Genomic DNA, 18785 nt, shown 5'->3' with positions numbered 1-18785 from the left:
GAGTGTTTGTTGGGTTTTTTTTTTTCCTTAGAACTAGTAAATTAGTTTGCTTTTTTCAATACGTGATGTAAAATAGCACATGATGTACACGATGTACAGTGCTTTTACACAGCACACAGTGATAGTACAGTCATGCAACACTGCAGGAGCTGTCAGAGTTGATGGAATGATCCAAATGGATGACATTTGCAAAAAAATGTGTCTGAGTTAAAAACACTGAATGTTCATGTTTGGGTCAGGTTTTCAATTTCAGTTTTCTAAAGAGAATAAAGCTATTTTGTTAAGGTCAACTTCATAATTTTTTTCCAACTGGACCTGGAATTTGATGAATTTTCTGAATGTATTTTCATAAAACTCAGATAATTGATATTAATGCCCAAACTTTTAAGAGTGAGCATTCACTTCTGCTAATATAAGCTGCAAACCGTATTTCTTTTGACTACAGTTGATAGGTTACAAGGTGAAAGCTGTCCTTGGGAACAGGAGAAGGAATGTATCAATCATGGAGAGGAAGCTTCTAGGTTGAAGAAACAGGAAAAACTTAGTAGGAAAAGCACACAGTGGAGCATTTTTGCCCTATCTGTCTGAAATCATTTGAACATTAGGAAGGTCAATCTAAGTATTTTTATTTTTATTTTTTTAAATCACGTTCAGTGACTTGAACTAGTTTTCTCAGTCGCCCTCAGCTTACATGAATAGTGTGACTAATCTAGTGGGGATGAGTAATGGATCTGCGAGGAATAGAGGAATTCTGATGCAAAAACATCTCTCTGTTTTTTGGTGGTATTTTATGCTGCTTGGCATTTAATATATTATATAATGGCTGTCAGAAGAACTTTGGTAATACTTTATGGTAAAATTTATAAATACTTTACTCATGATTTAGAAATGATGAATGGAAAACACTATTTATACACAATTCTGTGATGTTTTACTGTGTTCTAAGCACACTCATAAGCAAATATATATGCTCTCATTAAGTTCTCTACCTTTGATTTGTTGTAGCATCCTGATTCAATATTTTTGCATTTGTCTGTTGGACGCTTTGTAACAGATGTAGTAGCTTATGCCTAAATAGGCATTTTACCATGTCCGGACAGAGAAATTTAAGTCAAGAATAACCTATTCATGTGAGACTGGGACATTATTGCAAGGGAGAGGGGATGGAGAAAGGAAGCAGAGGTTCTACTGAAGGTTGCTTTTGTGAACTTAAGACCTCAGCCCTGGAAATGAATGCGTATCAGCCAGCTTTCCAAGTGACTAGCTTATTGTAGCATGGAATACTCACAGCCTCAGTAAAGCACCACGAGGCACTGAGAAGAATGGGAAGAGAGGGTCTGTCTCCTTGCTAGTGTGGTAGAGCTGATTGGGAGTGTCTAGCACGGGCATGGGGAAAATGGGGATTCACAAGCTCAGCTCTTGGGGAACTGTTGGTGCAGTTTCAATGGACATAATCACTTTTGGTTCAAAAGACAGAGGAAAGAACAGCCTCCTAACACAGTGTCTTGTTTGAAATGGCTTCCAAGTCTCCCAGCATTTATACTTCGCAGAGTCAAGGCTTTGTGGGTGTGCAAGGAGCCAATGTGAGCTGACCTCACCAAAGACAAAAGGTAAGAGGTGTTCCTTGCCTTTGCTCATGACTTCCCAATATAAAAACTGGCAGTTGTTCTCTTCTGGTCACCACGAGCTTCCCCAGTAGCAACGATATTGAAAAGTTATGCCATTTGGATAGTAATTGCCACAATGCAATGACATTTGACATTGAAACATTTAAAAAACATCCTGCATAGGCACACAAGGCATTTGCTTGTTTTGGTAACTCACCCCTCAATAAACACACCAGAAGGTTTTGTAGCTGAGCTGCTAGTCAGTCAGCAAATGTATCTGAAAGTGGAGCTACCCTCGGCATAGGAACTTGCTGCTATTTCTCATTACTGTTTCCAGCTTTGGCTAGAACTTCGCATGCCTTCCTCTTTTTGTCAGGGTTCATATTATCAAGGTTTCCATGCTTTTATTACAGGAACTTGGGCTATGTTCTGTCTCAACCGAACAAAGATGACCTAAGTTCAGTGTCTGTTAACATCAGAAAGATACTCAGAAGATACTGTCCTCTAAAATGATCGGTGTGCCCTTTAGACACTGATCCTGAAATTTGATCCCCAAGACCCACCAATACCAAAGAATCAGACACTTCAGTCACTGGATGCCATTTGAATGTGCTCTTGGTTTCGGAGCTCAAGGCCAGATCCAGAAAGGGACTCAGGAAGAGTGCAGATGTTGAAGTCTAAAATGGGAATGCTGAGCACTTTCATTCAGTTGCTGGCTAATTATGGATATATCTAAAGCACAATTTTCATCACTTCAGCTCCCCAAATACAGCCCCAGTCTCAGCCTAGCCTCAGCAAGGCAGAGCCAGCATGGCACCTAATGCAGACGTAGGAAGCCAGGATTTCTCTTCTTTTCTCCTTCTGTCTGTGCCCAACACAATAAATGAATATACGTTGAGAATACACTGAAAATTTCTTCCTATCCATGATCAACAGGAGAAGATGTCCTCATTTTATACACAAGAGAGATCAGTCAGATGCAATGGTGAATGTCTCATTCAATTCCCTCCTTTGTCCAGAGGGATGCAAACACAAGCCTTTTGTGGTGGGTTGACCCCGTCTGGACACCATGTGCCCACCAAAGCTGCTCTATCACTCTGCTCCTTAGCTGGACAGGGGAGAGAAAATATAACAAAAGGCTCATGAGTTAAGGACAGAGAGATCACTCCACAATTACCTTCATGGGCAGAAGAGACTCTTCCTGGGGAAAAATTAATTTAATTTATTACAAATCAAATCAGAGTAGGGTAATGAGAAATAAAATCTAAAACTTGAAACACCTTCCCATCATCCCTCCTTTCTTCTCAGGCTTAACTTTACTCCTTTTTTTCTCTACCTCCTCCCCCCAGCAGCACAGGGGGACAGGGAATGGAAGTTGCTGTCAGATCATCACATGTTGTCTCTGCTGCTCATTTCTCCCCAGGCTGGGTAATCCTCACACTCTTTTCCTGCTCCAGGGTGGGGTTCCACTCACAGGAGAGAGTGGCATAGCCTTCCCCACCACGGTCTTCACTGCAGGCTGCAGAGGAATCTCTGTTCTAGTGCCTGGAACATCTCCTACACTGCCTTCTTCACTGACCTGGGTGTCTGCAGAGTTGTTCTTCTCAGACAGTCTCACCCCTCTCTTCTGACTGCTGCTGGGATTGCACAGGTTTTTTTCCCCCTTCTTAAATGTGTTACCACAGAGATGCTGCCACTGTTGCTGATGATCTCTGCCTTGGCCAGCAGTGGGTCCATCTTAGAGCTGGCTGGCATTTGCTCTATTGGACACAGAGGAAACTTCTTGTAGCTTCTCACAGAAGCCAGCTCTGTTGCCCCCCAAAAAAACCCCAAACCAAACCAACAACCCTTTTCCACTCAAACCCAATACACTTCTCTATGAAGGGTATGCTCGAGGTATCAGACCACTGTCCACTTGAGTGTATGTGTCACTCTCCTACTGAATTGACTTCATTACGCACAGAAGAATCAAGATTTGCAAACCTTTGATGCCATTTCAAATGTTTTTTTGTTTGTTTTAAATTTGTATTATTTGGGAACAGACATTGCACATAAATGCAGCAAAAGTCTGTGGAAGAGGAAGAGGTGCGGGACTCCCTTCTCCCAGCCAACTGCCCTGTGACTTATCCCCTTCCCCCTCTCTTTTAGTTTTTCTAGGCAGAGCAACCCAATTTACATCCTGCTGTTGTTAAAAGGATGGAGATAAAAGTTTGAACGTCCTCAAAGGCAATTAATCCTTCTGCTTATTTAATGAATTCAGGGCCACTCTCTGGTATGGCAGAAGAATGAGGAAAACTGGTGTTCTTTCTCCAGTTGTAGAGTTCAAACAGTGTTTTCTTTCACTTTTTCTCTTCAAGCCCCAAACCCAACAAGCAAACAAACCAACTGACAAAATTAAGATTAGAAGAAAATCCCAGTCAGGGAACCTTATGATGAGGAAGATGTGGAAGTCTCAGGTAGGAAGAAGGCTGTAAGAACCAGCCCTTAGCATCTCCCTGTAACTATCTTACATGCTCCATTGCTCAGCTGTTTTAAGCATTTTCTTTGGAAGAGCTCAATCATGCAGCAGTTTAAGTAGCTAACACTGAGTTTGGAAATGATGGTGGGATTTGGATTACTTATGAGAAACAACACCTGGCTTTATGTCTCCAAAGCAATTTTTTTGGTATTTTCCTATTAAAAAAAAAAGAAGAGACATCTGTTTTCACATTGCTATGGAGCAATATAAGAGAGTATTCCATTGTTTTCTGGTGCTACTTATTAGGAATTTCCAAACATTCCTGAGATAATTTGTTTTCATATAACCATCTCCATACAACTAACCTCAACTAAATAAGATTCTTGGGCTTAAGTCTCCTAAATGGTGGTCACCGTGCTGCAGTGGAAAAAATGCATCTCCTCTCCCCCTCTGCTTCCTCCAAAATGTGTGTCGATTTTTCTTGCATTTCCAGAAATGCAATGTATTTATTTTCTGAGAGAAGAAAACAGCTGATTCTCTCTGTCAATAGAAACACACACATATTGTTTTCTCCAAACACACCTTTAATCACTTGAATAGCTTCAGAAAACCTTTTGTCTCTTTGCTTCCTGCTACTCAACATAAAAGTCAAATCTAGAAAGTGTTTTTCTTATCTTTCCTCCATTTTTAAGTCAGAAACTTCTGGGTTTTTTTGTTTGTTCGTTTTTTTCTGTTGTTTGTTTTCCTTTTATATTTTTTCTTTCTCTTCTTCAAGCTTTCTCTGCCTCAGGGTTTCTCCAGCACTGGAGACAAGCTATTAGCATACCTTGGGTAACCTGCAGTGGGGATTGGCAGACAACCGTTTACCATGAATAGATTGTAAGTATCAGGCAGTGCAAATACTCAGAGTGGGATTGATTACAGTGATGTCTCTAACCCTCTGAACACATTCAGCATGGACTAGATAGTTAAAAAAACAGAGAGAATCTTAGACTGAGCTGAATATTTGTGCAATTAATACAAGATAAATATTCTCCCAAATACTGAACTGGTGTTTTACTGACTGTTAGAGACCCGTCACTGAGGAAGTTTGTACTCTAATTCCATAAGGATATTGGGATTTCAGGCAGGTCAGTAGGACAGAGTTTAAATCGAGACATGCAAAAGCAAACTGAGGGGAAATGGGAGCATGAAGAACACAGAAAGTATTATTCATCATGAATGCCTGAGAGAATCAGCTAGAGACCTGAAACAAGTTTAGGGGTAGATAAAGCTGACAGATAAATCTCAGACAAATCTAAGATGAGAGAACAGCACAATTGGAGAAATAAAATAGATGTGGTGATGATAGCTGCTAGAAGAGGAGTGAAGCTCTGCAGAAGTTCAAACCCATTTTCAAGAAGATGTTTTGTCTCTGGGGATTACTCAACTACAAACTACAACTCCTCTGAGATTTGTCTCAACACCAGTAAAAATGCACAGGTCTGATACTGCAAACAGGTTCCTGTGAAGAGGCTAAACTCCTCATGAATCAACATAATAGTCTTCAGTATTAACATGGCTTTTGGTCAGTGGAGGCTTTTTCAAATGATGTAATGTTTGTAACTTGATATCCTGCTTTGTAATCCTAGTGAAGACAGAGATGTTGCGGGACCAGGCTGTGCTGGAATGATATTTTCTTCCCTATGAGCTTTTGGTTAAATGGTTTAATAATTTCTTAGGTTCGTCAATTAGGACATAAAATTTGTCTCAAGAGCTTGATATTTATTATTTAGTGAAATTGGACCTGATGCTGAAATATTAAAAAGGAGCAAACTTCAACATTTCCTGCCTCTGTTCTGGTCCACCACAGATGTACAGCTTCAGTTCTGATGTCCTCTATTTTGCAAACTAAACCAAGAAAATATTTAGACTTTGTGCATGCACATCTATATATGCATATTCTTAACACAGGACTTTTGTTAACTAGATTTTAACAATAAGGCAAGTTAAGGAAGGATTTTCAACTCTTAACTCTAAATTTCCTGGGGTCTGAAAGATTAAATAAAATGCTTAAGGCCATTTTACCATAGTTTTTTTCTGTGCAAGTGTGTGATTTATGTCCTCTTTTTATTACATGAACCTTTGTCTCAGTGCTATTTGATTTAGTCTACTAATGGCTCTCAGCTGATTTTATTTTAGTATCTGCAAATTTTTGCACACAAAGCTAGACAAATGCTGTGCAGGGGTAAATTAAATTGTATAATTTACTGAAAAAGCAAGTTATTAAGAGAACAACATTTTAACTGTTGATCTAAAACAGTTCTGCACGTAAACAATGGATCCTTGGTGTTTACTGTATAATATCTGTCTAAATACAAGGATTACTATTTCCTCTGGTGTAGCAACTGGCTGGAGGTTCTCACTAGTAGCTGCTATTAGTAGCAATGACACATTAATTGAACTTCACTGCTTCCAGGTGTGTGGCACACTCCAGGGTCACCCAGTGCACTACAGTTTCATGTGTATTCAATTACTGTAGCATTATGAAGGAATGCAACATGTAATGCATTAAAATGTCAATTACCACTTTTTATGAGACAGCAGATAAAATAAGCCAATCAGTTTTTCTTAGCATCAGTTTTGTCTGTGTGACTGCTGTAAGCATCCATCAAAACACACCTGTATCCCCTTCCTCAAGCAGAAGAGAAAGAGAAATAGAAATGCATTTAGAAATTGCTGCTCACTGTTAGAAATCATTAGGTTGCTTGTGTATAAACCAGTGGCTTGGGTGTTGCTACTAGTGACATGTCATAGCATCATAGAATGCCAGAATAGCTTGGGTTGGAAGGGACCTTTAAAGATCATCTAGTCCACCCCCCCTGCAATGAACAGGGATGTCTTCAATCAGATCATGTTGCTCAGAGCCTCTTCCAACCTCACCTTGAATGTTTCCAGGGATGGGACATCCTGTTACGAACAAATGAGTAATGGTTCCCCTCAGTCATTTGGTCTGAGACAGTCAAGGTCATGGGCACAAACTCTCAATGGTTTCAGGGACACAAAACATTTGACACTTTGCTCTCTATCCAAGTCAGTGATAGCATCTTTGATAGAGCAAATCTGGTTGAACTTCATAGGCTCGTCCAACAATTTTCACAGTGTAAATATTTACCTGACAGATACCATTGGAAATGTCCCCCTCAAAAGTGAAATGCCTTCTTTTATCAAGGTGTTGGTTCTCCCCAAGAAGGTCTCTTTTCTACGTCCTTTTAGGAATGTTCTTGTATTTGGGAAATCGCTTGAAATCCACTTTTTTTTGTTTTAGATGGGAAGTGGAATTTTTGGAAGCAAATTGTTGCTAAAGGAAATAGAATAAAAAAAAACCCTTGTAATATTTTTATTGCGGAATATTTTAACAACTCTACTTGTGTTCCATGAAATTGCAATGCTCACGCTTTTTATTGGTAAAATATTTTTAAGTTCTCTTTTAAAATTATTTGTTGGCTGTGAAGTCAAGTTAAAGGAGTGAATGATTACAAAGCTGCATGAGCCATGCCATGGTCAGCTGAAAATTTATCAGCAGCATTTTTTATGCTGTTACTTGAGTCACAAGTTGTTGGTTAAGCCTTAGATGAGTAAGAGTTGTATTTAGATCCTCATAAGGATCAAAATAAGTAAATTACTAAGTGAACATAGAGATTTATTTTAGAATTTAAACTCTGGAAGCTTTTAGTCCATTTCCATGGACCTTCCTGACTTTGGAAGCTGTCAGGGGATGTAACTTCTGCAGTGCTGGTAAGGATGCTAGAACAACCTCCTGCATCATCATAGAATCATAGAACCATAGAGTGGTTTGGGTTGGAAGGGACCTTAAAGATCATGTACATCCAACCCCCCTGCACGGGCAGGGACACCTCTCGCTAGATAAGGTTGCTCAGAGTCCCATCCAACCTGCAATTGAACACTTCCAGGGATGGGACTTCCAGAACTTCCCTGGGCAACTTGTGCCAGTGTCTTCCACCCTCATAGTGAAGAATTTCCTCCTAATGTCTAATCAATACCATCCTCTGCAAATTGTCCCAGATCATGCAAGAAGATGCTTACAAAGTTCAAAAACCACTCATTTCCCAGTCATCTTTTTTAGCTATAGTCACATACAATACCTACTTTGATATTTGAATATATACAAAAGCTAAGTAAATACATCTTGCAAATTTTTTTGAAAAATATAATTTAAAAATATGCCTCAGAACACACTAGCAGTTCTTTAAGTCCCTGAATGTCAGAAGATTAATTTTAATGGGTTCTTCATAATAATACAGCTGCCTGACGAATTGTACAAATGCTTTCTATTGTGAGCAACCTTTTTAAAGATATGAGAACCACACATTAACAATGTATAAAAATATCTCTACACATACATATATAAATACATGTATGAATGGTTATGCAGAACATTTAAGTTGCACATCATTATTTTAGAAATAGCATAAATGGCTCTTTCTGATCTCTGTGTTTATGAAAAAAACCCCAAACCTCATCAAATTCTAGATCACACAGCATTTAAAAATGAAAGTGCAAAATATGGACTGTGACCATGTCTCATTTATAAATATGTTCTATAAAAAGCCAGAATGAGCACTTTATTTTAAAACTCAGTACACAAGAGGGTATTGTTTTAAACTGACATTCAAAGTAGCTCCCTTGAATTATTAATTATGAAAATGAAGAATAATACAGATAATTTGAATAGCTCCATTGAAGGGAAGGCAGTTTTGAAGTTGTCTTTGGCTTTGTACAGTTGTGGTGAATACTTTGATGCAATTATTTATTGCTGGTACAGATGAATTATGTACCCTAAGGGGTAGCAAAAGACAGATAAATCTCTATGGAAGATATTCATGCCCTCCTACTTTAGGTGTTAGGTCTAGACAGCTAAGTTAGGAATGTGGATATCAGCATGAGCCATCAAGAGCACTATGCTTGATTCTTCAGAGCACCTACTTCAGGAATTTTGCCTGTGCTCCTGTCCTAGTCCCTCTAAAATATATGCCTCTGAAAGGATGGGACCTTCTCTCCCCTCAGTGAAATCTCATTTGACTCAGCTCAGCAGAGAAGTTTTTCTGCTCCATTAAATATCTATTCTGTCACTGTGTTTTGGGAGAAGACCATCCATCCATTAAGAACTGGGCCCAGGCAATTCGGACTAGAAATGGTAATGTATTTTGTACTCTGTTGACTGAGGCCTCTGTGCAGGCAGAATATGTCTAATTTTAAGTGGCCTCACTGACTGCTGGGACTGCTGACATGATTAAAATTAAGCGCATGTTTCAGTCCCTTCCTGAAACAAAGTTTAAACGAGATTCGAAATGGTTGCTTGACTTTACATCACATTAACATTAGCAATTTCCTGGCTATTGTTTTTCTTCCTCCACAGTGATGACTTTTCCAAAATAGATCCCTCATCTGACTGTAAAGGTAAATGAAAATCAGGCTCATTAAATTTACTGTCTGTAAAACGCTAATGCCTAACAAACAGTATCTTTACATTTAGATGGCATTTTCATCCTGAGGAATCTCAAATCACTCTGTAAACCCTGACCTTGATCCTGAAGTCACTTACCTACGTGAGCAACTTTCTATTGCATATCGAACAGGATTACACATAAATGTAAAATTTACCCACCCAATTAAGCGTTTGCATATTGAAGACCTTACTCTGTAAGTGTCACTCTGGACAAATGTTATTAAGATTGTACTTTCTGCACAACCAATTAACATGCTGCATTAAGGATTCAACCAGGTTTCGTAAGTGCACACGGTTTACCATATACCAAATAATGTTTCTTGTCTGCTTCCTCACAGCTGTTGCTTTCATCCTTTTAAAGGAATGCAAATAATTCCAGGATTTATTGGCAAGTGTAACAAGAAAAGTGTTAATGAAAATCAGAACCGCAAGTCATATAACCAGGCATCATTTAGCGGTTTTCACATTAAATTCTCAAATACAGTAAATGACAGATTGAAATTCACTAAGCACATGATGACATCTGGCTGTTTTGCCATATTTCATAGTCCTATTATGTTGACTAATCTGATGAAAAGGCAAGTTGACCAAGTCCATAACAATATCACTCATAAGCTCATAATTATAACTCCTATAAATTCTCCTTGACTGCAGACTCTACATTATATCCAGACATTCTGATTTAGAAAGAAGTTTCTCTCAGGTTATCCTACATTTATTATTTCTTTAAGTCTTACAGGATTCATCACCCTCTTGGTAGTTGCTTTTGTCCTTATAAATAAACTACTAAATAATGCCCTGTAGCTTTTTTTTTTTTTTTCATCAGAAAGCTGAGCCTTTTTTGTTTCAGACACATTATGTAGCCTTTTCTCAAGCTGACCATGCTGCAGCTTAAGTGCAGCCCAATAACATCTCAGAGCATTTGCAATGCTCCAATCCTTTTGCCTTCCAGGTACAAGGTGAGAGCATATTTACACAGAACACAGTGGTTCTCACATGCCAGGCTCAGAGTGATTTGCCTCACAGGCTGCTACTTCAAAAACTTTTAAGGGACAGTTTTCTATGTACTGTCTTCTCGATCCTTTCAAATAGTATCACAACACTGGACCCATCTGTTAAAAGTCCTGAACGTGCTGTAAAATACTTGCTGACGTACTCAACAGACATGTCCTGACGAAGGTCGACTTAATCATTTTAAAGTAAGATATTAAAGACAGATTCTTCTTTCTTCTTTCCTTCATTCATCTTGACACTTGACAATCCTGCCTCTGCTGGGGTCAGCATGGGATTTGCTGTTTTACTCTTGTTGGACAACATTGCTCATGGTGGGAAAGATTCTGAGATTAGCAGCTGCCTTTGAAAAACAAATGCCCTTCCCTCCCTCTCCTTCACTAGGTCAGTCAGGCTTTTGTTCAGTTCTCCGTATAACCTAAACAATATGACAATAGCAGAAAATATCTCTATCAAATGTTTGTCTTCTAGGAACCCAGTGCAATAGGATTTGGACATTATTTATCTTGTATAACTTAGAATGCAATGAACAAGGGCACTGATACTTTTATTTTAGAAAGTTGTTTAAAAAAATTCTGTTTTCATCCAAGAGAAATATTTGATGCAACTGTATTCCCTCTATTTGCTGCAGCAGAAAAAAATATTTGTCAGACTCATCCAAGTAAAGTGTCTTCTTCATTTTCTTTATATTACATATTATCTCACACACCACATAAAATACACTCATGTATCTGGAGGGCTCTGTCTATGTTTGGAACTGATACACGTGCTAGATGCTGATTATTCTACTCAAGCACTTCTCATTATTCTCTTTAAGTACTGATCACTCTGCATGGTCCAAAGATAAGATAAAAATCAGCTTTATTTCTTATTCTGAGAAAAGCTGACATTGGGATCAATAAATCCTGACAGAAGCTATTAACATTTTAATGAGTTACCCAATAATATTCTAAAGATGTGCTGGCAAGTCAAGCCTCCTTTGATTAAGGACAAATTTCTTAGACTACTGTAAATATATATTTCAAGGTCCAGCATGCAAAGCTGCCACTTATCCATCAAGAAAAAAGGGCAAAGGTCATGACTAAAGAAGCTAAGGAAGGGGCTGTCCACATGATTATAATGATTACTGTACATGATGGAACTTTTAAAGGTGTCGTTCATCTTAACCAAACAGAGTCAAATAATAGTTGTGAGGTTGTGTGTTTGGTTGTCATACAGCTGAAGAAGCGCCCATGACTTCCTCCTACAGCCTTCAGAAGCCCCAGGATGTTGTGAGGAGTCGGACATGCCTGTACGTAGTTGAATGGAGCAGCAAACACAAGCAGTAAGGCAGGTGAATGGCAAAGCAAGTGTCTGTGCACATTTTCCTGAGCCTCAACAAAAAGGCACAAGGGGCTAGCAGGGTAAAACACACATGTTTAAGGGTGATTTTTTTGTCCTTTAGACTGTGAGGTTTAATTGCAATAAAATGGATTGGGCTTTGACCTAAAGGAGAGATGTTGCCTGACACAGTGTTAAACGTTGCAATAAATCTGTTGTCAGGATCCTGCTATTGAACATGCTGCCAATAGGTTGCAGGAAAATCCTGGCAGGGTTACCACGCTCACAGGATATTGACTTGAGTGCAACATTTTAATAAATAAATATGAGTCTTTGAACACAAAGGGTTCAGATGTGACTTTTTAAATAGAGGCAGTCCAACAGACCCCAAAGTACTGCAATAAAGCTGGCCACAGCAAAGGGCTGTAGGGGCTCCCCACCAAGACATAGGAGAAAGCTGGGTAGGTCACATAAGTCACACTAGCAAGTCCTCCCTGTCAGTATGAACATATGGAAATGTGAATCATGAAAACAGCCAAAAAGAAACTTGTGTTATTAGATAAGCTCCTCTGTGGGCCTGTCTTACTCACAATGAAAGCATTCATTGGTTTCAGTAGGAGGTATTGCTCTGAACATGGGATGAAACTCTCAGCAAAATACAAAAGAAAAGGCCTGCAGATGCAGAAAGGGCAGAAAAATGCTCTCAAATATTTTATATCATTGATGTAAAATTCCTTGAAGATGGTTCATGATGATTTAACACCTGAGTTTCCAGTTGGTAATGTAAGAAATATACATTTATGATCAAGATCTGAAAAAAACCCAGCAATCCAAGACACTCTCTCTGCACTAGCAGAAGATGCTAAAAACATGGAATTGAATCTCTGGAGTTCAATGACCGGAGTACTTACAATTCCTAAAAAATAAATGTAGATTGAGGCTTCAAACTGTCCCATCCAGTGTGGAACACTCTGATGCTTTATAATAAGGAAAACTTTCTGAGAAAGAGAACAAAGAAAAGGAAGAAAAATTAAAAAGACAACAAAAAAAAATTGAGTATGCTACCTATTCTACACAAGATTCTCTTTTATAATGGCTCATATTTATGAGTTTAAAGTGTTACTATATGAAAATCCTCGATTTGTCTTTCTCTTGACAACCTCTCACACCATCCTACTCAGAAATAAGGAGCAGTGGGACTTGATAAGCAAGTGGGTCATGTAACTGTTGGGTAAATTGACCTCCAATACTCTGCAGAGGGAAATATTCCAGATTTCTTTTCCTCATGCTTTCTATATATATTATATATAATGTGTGTGCCTGTGCATAAACAAAACAGAAGAGATTCCAGGATTCCAGCAGCAAAATGAGTAATGTTGGCATTCGTAAAAACATCCAACAACTGAGGCTTTGTTGCAATCAAGTTGCTGTTGGCACTCATTAATAGACATGACATTTATTTACTTCTCTGACCGCCTCGGTGCCTCATGACATAAAACGGCATTTATGGGACGAAGCCTGGAAAACAAAACCCCTAGGAGAGCAATGAAAGCTACTTCAGTATATGGGGCAGGTGGCAAAGGGACACATTATCACCCAAATGCACTGACACTGTCTTATTTTTTCCTTATGTTTTGAAACCTTGGTCAGGCATTCAGTGCATATAAATATCAACTGTCAGGAATAACTTCATACACAGCTGTATTTTTTTAACTACTGTTTTGGCTGAAGGGATTGTCTTGCAATCAATGCATGGACAATGCTGAAGATTTGCTTGGTGTAGGAAAACATGTTGTGAAGTTTGGTTACTCTTTATTTTATTGAAGTGCTGGCACTGAATGGAATCATCCATGTCATTCAAAACTGAATCCCCATTCATGTAGAGACTGGATAATGTAAAGTTCCTCACCATATAGTGTTTTAGGTACATAAAATCTTTGAGACCCCTAAAGCCCTTCTTCTGCAAATGGCCAGAAGGGTTGCCTTCCCCAAAGAGCATGTAGATTGGGCTCAGGCCCTTCCTAGGAGCTACTGAATAATTTGATCCAGTTCTCACATCATGTATAATGTATAAGCAGGCCTAAGAGCTGCGCTAAGTCTCTGTCTCTGTCTTCCCACATGTGGAGCCTGTGCACCTGATTAGAGCATCGTGGTCCTTCTTAACACAATGACCCTTGAAGGCTTTTTGTGTGTGTGTGACCCTGCAAACAGAGTGCCCAGCCTCACCAGGAGTTCTGTCACCAGGCTACCGTCTTGTGAGAGTCTTGAACAACCTGTGTCCTGAGAAGTGCTTTAGCTGCTGAATTAGAGGACAAAAGGTTATTGTGACGACTGCAACCTTTTGCTCTTTTTTAGCCAGTGTGATAAAAGAGGAGAGTGACCTCTTGCTACGTTGGTGAAAGGAACAACAGCCTAGGTTAAGAGCCTAACCTCCAAAAGAAGCAAAATGCATGACATGCTACTCTTTTCTCACCAGCTGATCTGCAGTGAGTCCCAGTCGGCACACAGAGGAGCCAAGTGTGTAACCAGGGCTGGGCCTGAGCCACAAGGCAGGGAGACAAGAGTTATCGACATCTCTCTGTGGACCTAATCTCAAGGCCTGACTCAGATGTCATTGGAGACTTGTGGGTTAGATTCAGTCTTGAAGCAAATGGATTCTGGTGACATCACTGTAGTTGTACAGATATGAATAAGATCTCATTTCCCCTCACAGGTTTATAGGTTCTTGTGAAAGGCACATTTTTAAAAAACATCTCATTCTTTTCTGGGGAACTTTCACTAGAGATGAATAAAAAATCTTCCTTTCAGTTGTTTTTAAGTTCTCTAAATCAGAGAAACGAATATATCTGTTAACATTAATAATAATAATAATTTTAAAAAAATTGGAAATGAAGAAAAGAGTTTGTATTGATGTTAAGAGTATTTGCATAAAGGACTACAAAGCTCTGAGATAGTTAATGTATTATTATCTTTATTTCTAGATTTTTTTTCTGAGATACTTTTTCCAGTTTTTTCCTCTTGTTAATTTGAATTCTTCGCATACCCTGCTTTCTCTATGTCTGGTTACTGACATTTCCATTTTCTGAATCCCCTTTAATTGACTCCCTTTGTGATGGAGAGGATGGATCATGTCCCTACCCTGCGGTCTCTGCTCCTGTTCAATTCCTGGATGACATTCACCCCTAGCAGCAGGCTCCTAGCTCACCTAAAGACCTCTTGGAACAACTAGGTCTGTTCTTAAAGAACTATCATCTGTCAGCTTGCGCCCTGACCTGTGCTTATGCCATCCCTACATAACACTTTACTCTCCTTGTAACTGAATTGCACATTTTCAAATGCTATTCCTGTTTTGTAGCCATCATGTGGAGCTCAGTTTCATTCTTTCACCATCTACAGATCTTCTCAAACTGAGTAACCTGCAAATATGATTAGCACAATGCTTATTTAACATCCAAGTTAGGAATGAAAATACTGGTGCTAGATCCCAGGACAAACTTCTGCCAAACTGTGCTTGGCACAGCCTCCCATGCCACAAGTGGCCACTGACAACTGCTGCCCAAGCATATCACTCCGAACACCTTTGCATGCTGCCTTGTAAGAGCCTGTACTACATTTTCTCCTTTTCCAGTCTTTCAATACATCAGTGGTCTTCCCAAATGTCCCATCTATAGCTTTCCTGTTCCATTCTGTGGCCTTCTTTTGTTACTCATGTATCAAGTAGCACCCTTAAGGTCTGTCACTCCCTACTCACCCCCTCAACTGCCAGATTTGGAGTTGGAAGGGGAATTTCCCTCCCAGAGGTCAGACTGGCCAGGATCATCTCACCTCTGTTCTCAATAGCATGAAGCATTTTTGTACTCTGTTTTAGGAGCTGAAAGACATTTTTTGCTATTGCAGGGTCCTGGGGCAGAGTCTGTGTGGTCTGTCCTCTCCTGCCCTCTTCCTGTGGCACAGAAATACCAGTGTTTGGGGTAGAGTTAAATGGCTTAAGGTTGGTGTATGGAATCAATGCCCTGTGTACTCTTTTGAAATGGACATCTGGTGCAGGACAGGGGACCAGATGATCCTGTCCTGTCTGTGCTCCTCTGCATTCATTATCCCTGGTGCCCCATGTAGAACTGCCTTCATTTTATGTCTTGGCCTCTCAGATTTTGTCACCATATGCTCAAGTTGTGTTTCTGTGAATTACCTGACTCAGTTTCAAACTTCTGAATCTTCAGGCCTTGTGTTTGAGGCCAATGAAAAGAACTAACAATGTAGCCAATTTGGTCTTTTCTATGTAACTTTCCTATTCCTTTCACAATGAGGTAATTTGCTGATAGGTTTGTAATACCATCTCCCTGAGAATCCTTTTTACTCCCTTGAACCTGTTTTATGGGAGATCAGTCCTACAGCCTCTGTCTTCTCTGAAGTCCACTTTCTTGAATGGAATCATAGGTTCTGTTTTGTTTCTTTTCACTCTCCTTGATTGTAAGCTCTGTCATTTCAGTCTTTTGTACTCATGTTAACCTCTTTGTGATCCAGATCATCATCTACTGTTAGAATTTAATCAGGAAAAGCTTCCTCTCTAATGCCTTGCTTGGTTTTTAGAATTTACAGATTAAAACCAAAATGGATGACACTGGATCCCCCAAGTCTTCTGGACAGTCGATTTGCCTTTCTCTGCCAGGAGGTGTTTGGATAATCAAAATCTGTACAGGTCACCAAACTCTGTGCCCTGAATGATTTGTTAGTTACTCAACAAAATACTCATCCACCTGACTTCCCTAATTTGGCAGTCTAGGTTGAATCTGAATATATGCTACTTAGCCCCGTTGCTACTGGAAAGAGAGAAAAACCTCCACACCTAGAGGATACTCGCCTCCACGTCAATCTTGAAGGATTGAGATCAACCCATTCATATTAATTATACAGACACAGACTCATTAATTTAATACACCTATAAATCCTGTTATGAAATAACTTTGTCTATTGCTGGTGCCACTGCAGACCCCACTCACTACTTTTGGGATATAACCTCCACTGTGTTGCTAATGTCCTCATGATCGTAATTACCTCTGAGCTTCCTTCTTCCTTCTACTGCTCTCTTATTTGCCTCCAGAGACTTTTTCCCAGCAAGCACACCCTAAGCCAGGTACCATTCCCAGCCTTACTTCACTGCAGTGAATTTGGACAATCCCAGCCTACTCTTTGGGTCCTTTCTCTGGCTCTCAGAGGTGCAGGAGACTAAGACTTCCAAAATCTAATTCACTACTTAGATGGAAGCCGTTGTGAACCATCCCTTAAAACCAAAGTTTTTAAGCTTGCTAAACAATTTGTGATCACTAAAAGTGTGAACAGAGGTGTCAGGACATTGCTCAGTAGTGTTTATGAAGATTTGGGCCAGATACTTTGTATAAATTCCCTAAAGCCAGCAGCACTTCATAGTTGTATTAGCTGATGATATGATGTATCTCAGAAGCCACTGCAATTTAGTACACCACCACCTGTAATAATCAATAAACGGCCTCTGCTTTGGAATCAGAGATGTGGCTATCACAGTTTCAACGATTAATAGCAGTTTACAATGTATCTAAATCTTTTGCTGTCTCCATTTTAGGGAAAGGCTTCAGTGAGCTGTAACCATTTCAGCTACCCTGTCTGCAGCTCGCTGAATCTCCCTCCTTGCTACCCTCCAGACGGGTTCTTTGCTGTTTTTCAATGAAATAGCCTGAACAAATATAAAGCTTCCAGTGAGGCAATGTGATGTAGCAGCCTTTGTAAAGAGTGTGCACTGCTTAAACTCCCTCTCCCCTTTATCACTTAGATGTTATCTGCACGACAGGCCCAGTTGTAAGTAAATGCTGACACTACACTACGAGCATGCTTTAACTTTCCGCTCCCACATTATGCTTTTAACACGCTACTTAGTTTGAGGCAACTGAACAAAATGATGGTGGTGATTCTTAGTTAAAAATATCTGGTGCAAACTATCCAAGAAATCTAACAAAAACATTAAATATGTCTCAGGAAATCAAATTTATAGTGCAGGAAAGGTTTAGTGACTTCATTGCTCAGGTTACCAGTTGGATATCAGTTTCATCATCAGCAATCTCCAATTTCCTGTTTTGCCTATCATAAAATTACTGTTTTCTTTTTTTAATGTTTGCACAGACCAGATGGGAACACTTACACTGAGCTTAGATACAGGGGTTCTCTATGATGGATTAAAGACCATGTTTGTGTAATGATATTTTAAGAAATAATAACGATAGTAAAATAGTTAGGAACTGAATGCATAATGAAACACAAATAGTGTTTATATGCTTTTATTTTTTACCACTGGAAAAAGTATGATTCAGGGCAGTATGTGCATTAGGACTCTGTAACCATTGCTGATTTGTATCCTGCTTTGTAACTGTTCCTTCTTACTGACTAATAAGTGCCATTACACCTCTGGCAGTTCTACATAATAACATTATGTACTTCTAGTCTTCACAGAAAGTCATGATTGTGAAATTATAAGCAGACATATAGGGCAGGTTTCCTTAACTTTTCTATACTCACTCTCCAAAATCTTTACTTCTGTCTTTACCTGTATGAATCAGACACTGTGTCATGTCTTAATGCTTAAAAACTTTCCTATTGATCTTACAAGCTGCCTGGTCTTGCAAATAATACATGTGCTTCTTTGTCATTCCTAATCAATCTGTGAAACCGCAGCTTTTTCCTCTAATGCAGATCTTCAAACCCAATCCATAAATCTTTTCAAAACTTCTCTCATGCTGTAACATCTCTTTGGCCTCTCCAAAGTTCCTGAGGAGGTTCCTGAGCACAAGGTTTGATGATGCCTGGAGATTGTCCAAGTGACTAAAGTCACACTTAAGAGGTCTCTACAGTG

The sequence above is a fragment of the Chaetura pelagica genome, unplaced genomic scaffold, assembly GCF_000747805.2.
Source record: "Chaetura pelagica isolate M959 unplaced genomic scaffold, ChaPel_1.0 scaffold244, whole genome shotgun sequence".
Taxonomy (NCBI): domain Eukaryota; kingdom Metazoa; phylum Chordata; class Aves; order Apodiformes; family Apodidae; genus Chaetura; species Chaetura pelagica.
This window is presented reverse-complemented; position numbering follows the sequence as displayed.